Raw genomic sequence first — 7018 nt, forward strand, 5'->3', positions numbered from 1 at the left:
CATTTCCTATGAAGGTCATCTTTGCATTTAAGCATGATTATATGGTTAATTTAATTACTGTGTAATACTTATGTGATCTGTTGTCTCTCAACTTACATTCATATAAGCACAGTCTTATTTAACCTAAAATATATTAACATATGATTAAGGGATCTTCAGAATATTAATAAGTCCTTTTGTATAAATATATATAATTTCATAATTCATTATGTATGTTACCCATGGCCATGGAATTCAGACTTACTAAATGGTGATCAAAGAGATATTAATTAGGAATCTAATAAGAGAAAAAGGAAGAATTTACAAAAGATTAATTCTAAGTTATTTACTTTTTGTTTTGATTCTAAATATGTGTGATATATGGTATACATATATTTTCATTTTCACTTTTGTTTCTTGGTAATGAGCTTTTCAAAAAATTAAGGACTACATGTTGTACTGTGATGATGCTAAAAAAAATGTATTTTTCTGTTTGCAGTACTGACAGGTATTAAACCAAAATTGAATCTGCTGTTAATAAAAAGTCTTTTAGTGTCTAAATAATTAATTAAAAACAATTTTTTGAGATTGAAAACAAATATTTTCATGATCTTTTTTGGCATTGTTCATGTTGTATTTAAACATGCATTGTTTCATGCAGTACTCTGTCATATTAACAAAATGGTTTTATTTCTACAGTCATCAACATGGAAGATATGTTTTGTTCCTAACCATCTGTAATCAATTCTCTATGAAGTTCAGACTGTCTGCTCTTCCTTTGGAAATACACAGTTAGTCAATCAACATAGAAACACACAAACTTGAAGGTAAAGTTTCAATGAGATACAATTGTAATTTTTATTTATCTATTTATTTATTTATTTATTTATTTATTTACATATGCATTTTTATATTTTTGAATTGATAAGTAAATGATATATGATTTTTTTTAAATAAAGAGGGCTTGGTGGTCATGGTCATGTTTAAACTCTATTGATATCCTTTAGAAGAAGAAAAGGCATAAAAATTCATGATCAAATTTTTAAAACTAAAATGTATGAAATTTTTCTTTGCCAAATGATAGTTAACAGCTGAAGATAGCATATTTATAGAATAAGTTAAATATGACTAATTTGTTAACCCCCAGCTTCCTTAATAGCATAATTGGTAAAGATAGGAAGTTTTGGCTTTAATTGCTGATGAATTCTGAATTTTCCATTTAATATTAACATTCTATCAAAGAGAAAGAATACTATAATGTGGCTCATTAGGATGACCAGAAAAGAAATCTTAATAACCCTCTTGACTATGTATAAAGATTGTAACCTTATAACTGATGTAAGATGATCTGATTGTGTGGAAATAAAATTTCCTGGTGTTTCTACTACCCAAGATCTTCTTATGAGTGTATGGGACTGCTGTAAACCTTCTCCTGTTTATAAAAATAATACCTTGGAGCATGACACTTTATTCATAAAAGATACTTTCAATATCATTTCTATGAGTTTGTGTTCTTTCTTTTTAATAATCTAGTGTTATATCTCCTTTAACCTCATTAATATGTATGCTTCCAACATCTTAGATCTGTCTGTATAGTTTCTTCAGCTCTTTGAACACAAATACCCTGATTCAATCTTTTGAGGTAAACATCATAGAGACATCATAGATCATTATCAGAGTGTATATATCACAATCTTGACCATAAGGTCAATTTAAATGGTCAAAGGCACAACAAATGAAAGTGAAAACTTTTCTTTTTTTTTTTTATCAGAATACATAATTTTGTAATAAACAAACACTGGAAAGTTACTCTCATAATGAGCCTTAATGTCTTCCAAGAGTTCAGTTTGGACTTCCTCCATTAATCCTTGTATCTTGTAATCCTTGTATCTCCAATGGTTTTGTGGGCTAAAAATCATGTGTCTTTAACAATCTTTTTTTTCTGACAACTGTTTTCTCTTATCATCTATAAACTTGACTTCTTCTCTAGTCAAAGGTCTTTCAGGGTAATCCAAGTAATTCTCACCCTCCTTTGGTAATAAATAATATTCTTCATTGGCTTCTTCTGCAATCAAGGGTCTTTCTATGTAATCTCTGACAACATTAGGATCACCCTTTTCTGGACATAATTGGTTATATTCTTCTTGAGAAATGATCTCAATAGTGCCATCTTTTTTTATTTTAACTGGTATACCTCTGTCTACATCTTTCTCTGAAAGAATTCTCTCTCCGAACTGAATTTTACTCATTCCTTTACTCTTTTCTTTACTAGAGGTGTTACCCATGGTTAATATGAAAAGTCAAAATCTTATGTTACAACTTGTTTTTATACCCTTTTTGTCTATATGTAGAATTCCATCAAGCTTATATTACATTACAATTTTTTTTTTCAACTAAGACATTATTTTTTTTATTTTTTCAGGATTCTCTAGTGAGAGGTTATGGAAATGATCTATGTCTACTCTTAGAATGGTGAAAGACTCTCAGATTATGCAAAGACTAACAGAATATCCTCTCTTGGAACACTGAAACAAGAAAACCAAACTTAAGAGGATGGAGGATTTAAGAAGAACATAAATATGATTTCCATCGAATTTAACCAGTACGATCATAGACTGTGGTTTATACAGGATGACAAAGAAAGGACCCAGGATTGTATGTTTCACTGTGAGACACTGACTATGGATAAAGTGTAATCATTTATCAAACTGAGATCTAGTCAAATCAAGTATTGAAAATATGATTTTCTGATAGCATGAGCTCTTTAAAAACTATTTCTCACGGACCTCAACGTATCTGAATGTGACTTTTATTTTTACCAATTCATATTGAAGACTGTTGTTATGTATTGGGAATCACACATTTAAACCTTTTATTTTTCCTCTAATTTTTACAACCCCCTAGAAATTACACAGATATCCAGATGCTGGATTTAATGGCATTATTTAACTTTCCTGGAATTGTAAATATATTTTGTTTGTGTATGTATCATGTTTAATTTTGAATTTAAAATTTGTCTCAATAGGACCCCCATAAAGATGTAAGTGTCCCATAATCTGTGATGCAATAATATCTTGAATATTTGTTGTCATCCCATATACTTCATAATTACTACATAAAGACTGATTGGAGGAATACACTTTGTTGTTTGGGACACTTTATCAAGGTCAAAGCATGAGATTATTGAGAAGACTACTTTGACAATAATTTGTAACTTACAAACTTCACATCATAAGTACATAAATGAAGAATGAATAGGATGAATAAGAGATTTCTTAAGAAATCTTGGATCATGTTTCTCCTGAATAAAAACCAGTTACTGAGATAAATGATATGAGTCTTGCAATAACTTCAACATTTTGTAATAAATATAGAAAATATGATTTTCTGATAGCATGGGCTCTTTAAAAATTAATTCTCACGGACTTCAGAGTATTTAAATGTGACTTTTATTTTTTGCCAATTCATATTGAAGACAGTTATTATGTATGATAAGTATACATTTAAACCTTTTATTTTGCATCTTATTTCTATAACCCCCTAGAAATTACACAGATATTCAGATGCTAGATTTAATGTAATTATTACTTTCCTGGAATTGTAAATGTAACGCTAGCGGTTCTGCTAACTGTATATGGTATAAATAATTTAACTCAACTTCCTTCATAAATGTACCATTCGCAAAGAAGACATAAGATTATAAACATTAAACAATTAAATTTATTAAATGTATTATCAACAAACAATTTATTTCAAACGACGACATTCACACCACATTCATACCAGATTAACAATAATAAATTAAGTTTTAATAAATTAAATAAGAAAAATCATAGCGTAAAACAGACTGAAAAACCACCCAAAAATCTATCGTCTATTTCCCAATGTCTAATAATGAAATCAAGTCGTAGTTATTTATAACTTTGACTTGTAAAACTTAACACAAGCTTTACTGTATGTAACAGGTTAGCTTGTTAATCTCCTAAACTCTTTATTAAAACGGGACACAAGCCGTAGTTATTTATAACGTTGACTTGTTAAACCTAAAAGCAAGCTTTACTGTATTAACAGTTTCAGCTTGTAAATACTACGGGCCATAAATGTTATTGAATCCGATAATCTTTATTAAGTTTCAAGTAAAATAAAAATTAAATTCTGAAATTCTCTAATGAAAAATTCTATGAAAAATTCTAAAGATAAATTTACGTATCTAGAAAAATTAAATTACTGAATCTAAACAAAATAAAAATTGACTTTCGTTGAATTAATCAACTTTAGTCATCATAAAAGAGAAAGATAGCAAACGTTTAACTTTTGTTACATAGTTTGCCGTAAAATAAAAATTAAATAAATGTAGAGTAAAATTGTAAAATAAAATAATCCTAGAAAAATTAATTACAGAAAAGAACTACTCAGTCATAGACTATTGAGTTCTTAAAACTACCGATCACGGACAATAGTATTTTACTATTTAATGTCCTTCACGGTTAAATCCTATCCTAACTAAATAAATGAAAAATAAAAATAAATTCCTAAATAAATTAAAAGATAGACAAAAATAAAAGTTAAAATAAAATCCTATCAAAAATCTACAAGCTCCGTAAAACGGTCCTACCAAATCAAAATAAGCAGAAGAGTGACTAGAATTTCTCAGCGTCTAACTTTTATATGACTCTAGGACAGAAAATGACAGAAAAAGACGGAAAATGCTGGAAAAAGACGGAATTATTAATTATGAAATTTCATTGGATTAATAACTAATGATCAATTATATCGAGCAATCTGATTGGTCAATAGTAAAACATCACGACCTTTCACGTGAACAAGTGCTACCAAATATTCTATACAAATGTAAATTCATTCTTTCTCACATATTATCAATTAAAACAAAATATATTTCACAACAAATAATTTAAACAAAACATATTAAACTCAAAACAATATTAAGTTCATCTCAAAATACATTCATTCGTAAGATAGCGCCATTTATACTCAATAAATTTATCGACTATACAACAATAGGAGAACAATTTATCGAATAGATTAACAAGTTTCTAAACCGGAAGTACATCGTACAGCAGAGTTCCAAAACTGACAAAATGTGCCAAAAGAAGTTTAGACTGTTTACAGGTATCATTTCAATTAAGTAACACTAAACAAACAACAATCACATGCTTTTACATACAGTTATAGTCTTGCAATATATACGGAAGTAATAGTTTACAAATGGCTCACTTTACAAATCTCCTACCAAACTCTAACTCAGTTCGAATTATCTCTGTCATGTTTACATTATCAACATACAATGATACAATTTACTCTTGATTCCAACTATTTAGAAATACAATTACATAACTTAAGTACATCTTTGCGAACAGCACATTCAAGTAAAATAAAACAAATCTTTTTGAATAACAAACTTCATCAACCCGCTCCAAATTACTATAAAGCATGAAAACATATTACAGTCATTGACTCTATTTGATAGAAAAATCAACCCGCTCCAAGCTCACACAATTACAGTAAAGTATTACAGTCATTGAATCAGAATAAAACTGTGTGAATAAACAAGCTTCATCAACCCGCTCCAAATCACCATAAAGCATGAAAACATATTACAGTCATTGACTCTATTTGATAGAAAAATCAACCCGCTCCAAGCTCACACAATTACAGCAAAGTATTACAGTCATTGAATCAGCATGAATAAACACTATATTGTGGATTAAATAATAAATGTCGTATATCCTAACTACATTACATAAAATTAAAAAGGGGGGGTCACATACACTACAGTAAATATATTGTATTTGTGTATATATGTATGTGTATTGTACCCTATTTTTAAATTTAAAACTTGAAATATGATAAAGGTCCCTTAGTATCCCACATCAAGATGCAGTTACCCAGTAATCTGTGATGCAATATCTTGAATATTTTTATCATCTCATATACTTCATGCTTACTACACATAACAGCTTATAGAAATACACATAGTTTTAAAGGACACATTTGTCAAGGTCAAAGCATGCGATTATTGAGATAACTACTTTTGAAAATAATTTGTAACCTACAAACTTCACATCATAAGTTAAGAATGAATCGGAGATTTTCTATAGATTTTAAGATCATTTTTCTTCTGGGTAAAAGTCAGTTGGTAAGATTACTAATATGAGCTTTGTAATGTTGAAACTTTAACATTTTGTTATAACCTAGAGACTTTATATCTCTGTTATATTGGGTGACGTGGCATATTCTTTGGAAAGAATTGGAAATGTAAATCAAATGCACAACAAGGATGTTTAAAGACTATTACTATGTATTACCTAAGAATTCTGTAAAAAATCTTATTATCACTGCATAGATAAAGACTAGTTGGAATAATATAAGTTTTGAACTAAGGTCAAGGGGAAAACCCATTCATAAATAGATCTGCATGGGGAAGACTCCTCTAGATCTTCATTCAAAAGTAAAGAAAGTATTTTTTTTAAGTTTGAAAGATTGAATGGCAGCATATCATTTGCTTATGAATTTAAAATGAATCCAAACATATACATCTTTAGATGGTGACTGTAGAATTTTTTCAATTCCTGGACTTTCTGTCTTGATATTTTCCTTTATTTTCTGTAAAATTTAATGATTGTCTTTTTTAGTTTAGTTGCATTAGTTTCTTTTTGGCATGTAAAAAATGACATCATCCAATTTGAAAGAAGTTCATCTACATTTTATACTGTAAACCAACTTTTATTCGCGTTAACTTTTATTCGCGATTTGTCAGTTTGAAATCGATCCGCGACGATTATTTATCGCGACTGAGGATTTATTCCATACAAATACAAAGCAAAATAAATGGTTCGCGGCGATTAATTTTCGCGAGTTAAAGTTGATCGCGAAACTCGCGAATATTTCTCGCACGCGAATAAAAGTTGGTTTACAGTATTTAGGAGAGAATTTTTCATCAAAGGTTTCATTTTTGTTTATATGGAATGCTAAGTTCTGTTGATTTCCCTTTTTCCTACTAAAGACATACCAGTAGAGT

At 29.0% G+C, this 7018-nt stretch overlaps 1 long non-coding RNA gene across 1 annotated transcript; it reads left to right on the plus strand.

The window, feature by feature from the left end:
* The first annotated feature begins 395 nt into the window (after window positions 1–395).
* On the plus strand, window positions 396–2759 carry LOC134244627 (uncharacterized). Its single transcript, XR_009987258.1, has 3 exons — window positions 396–487; window positions 679–806; window positions 2402–2759. It is a non-coding gene; the product is annotated as an uncharacterized LOC134244627 (long non-coding RNA).
* The last annotated feature ends 4259 nt before the right edge of the window (window positions 2760–7018 follow it).

This window comes from Saccostrea cucullata, unplaced genomic scaffold, assembly GCF_032062105.1.
Source record: "Saccostrea cucullata isolate Sc308-1 unplaced genomic scaffold, CSIRO_AGI_Scuc_v1 ctg23687, whole genome shotgun sequence".
NCBI classification, from domain to species: domain Eukaryota; kingdom Metazoa; phylum Mollusca; class Bivalvia; order Ostreida; family Ostreidae; genus Saccostrea; species Saccostrea cuccullata.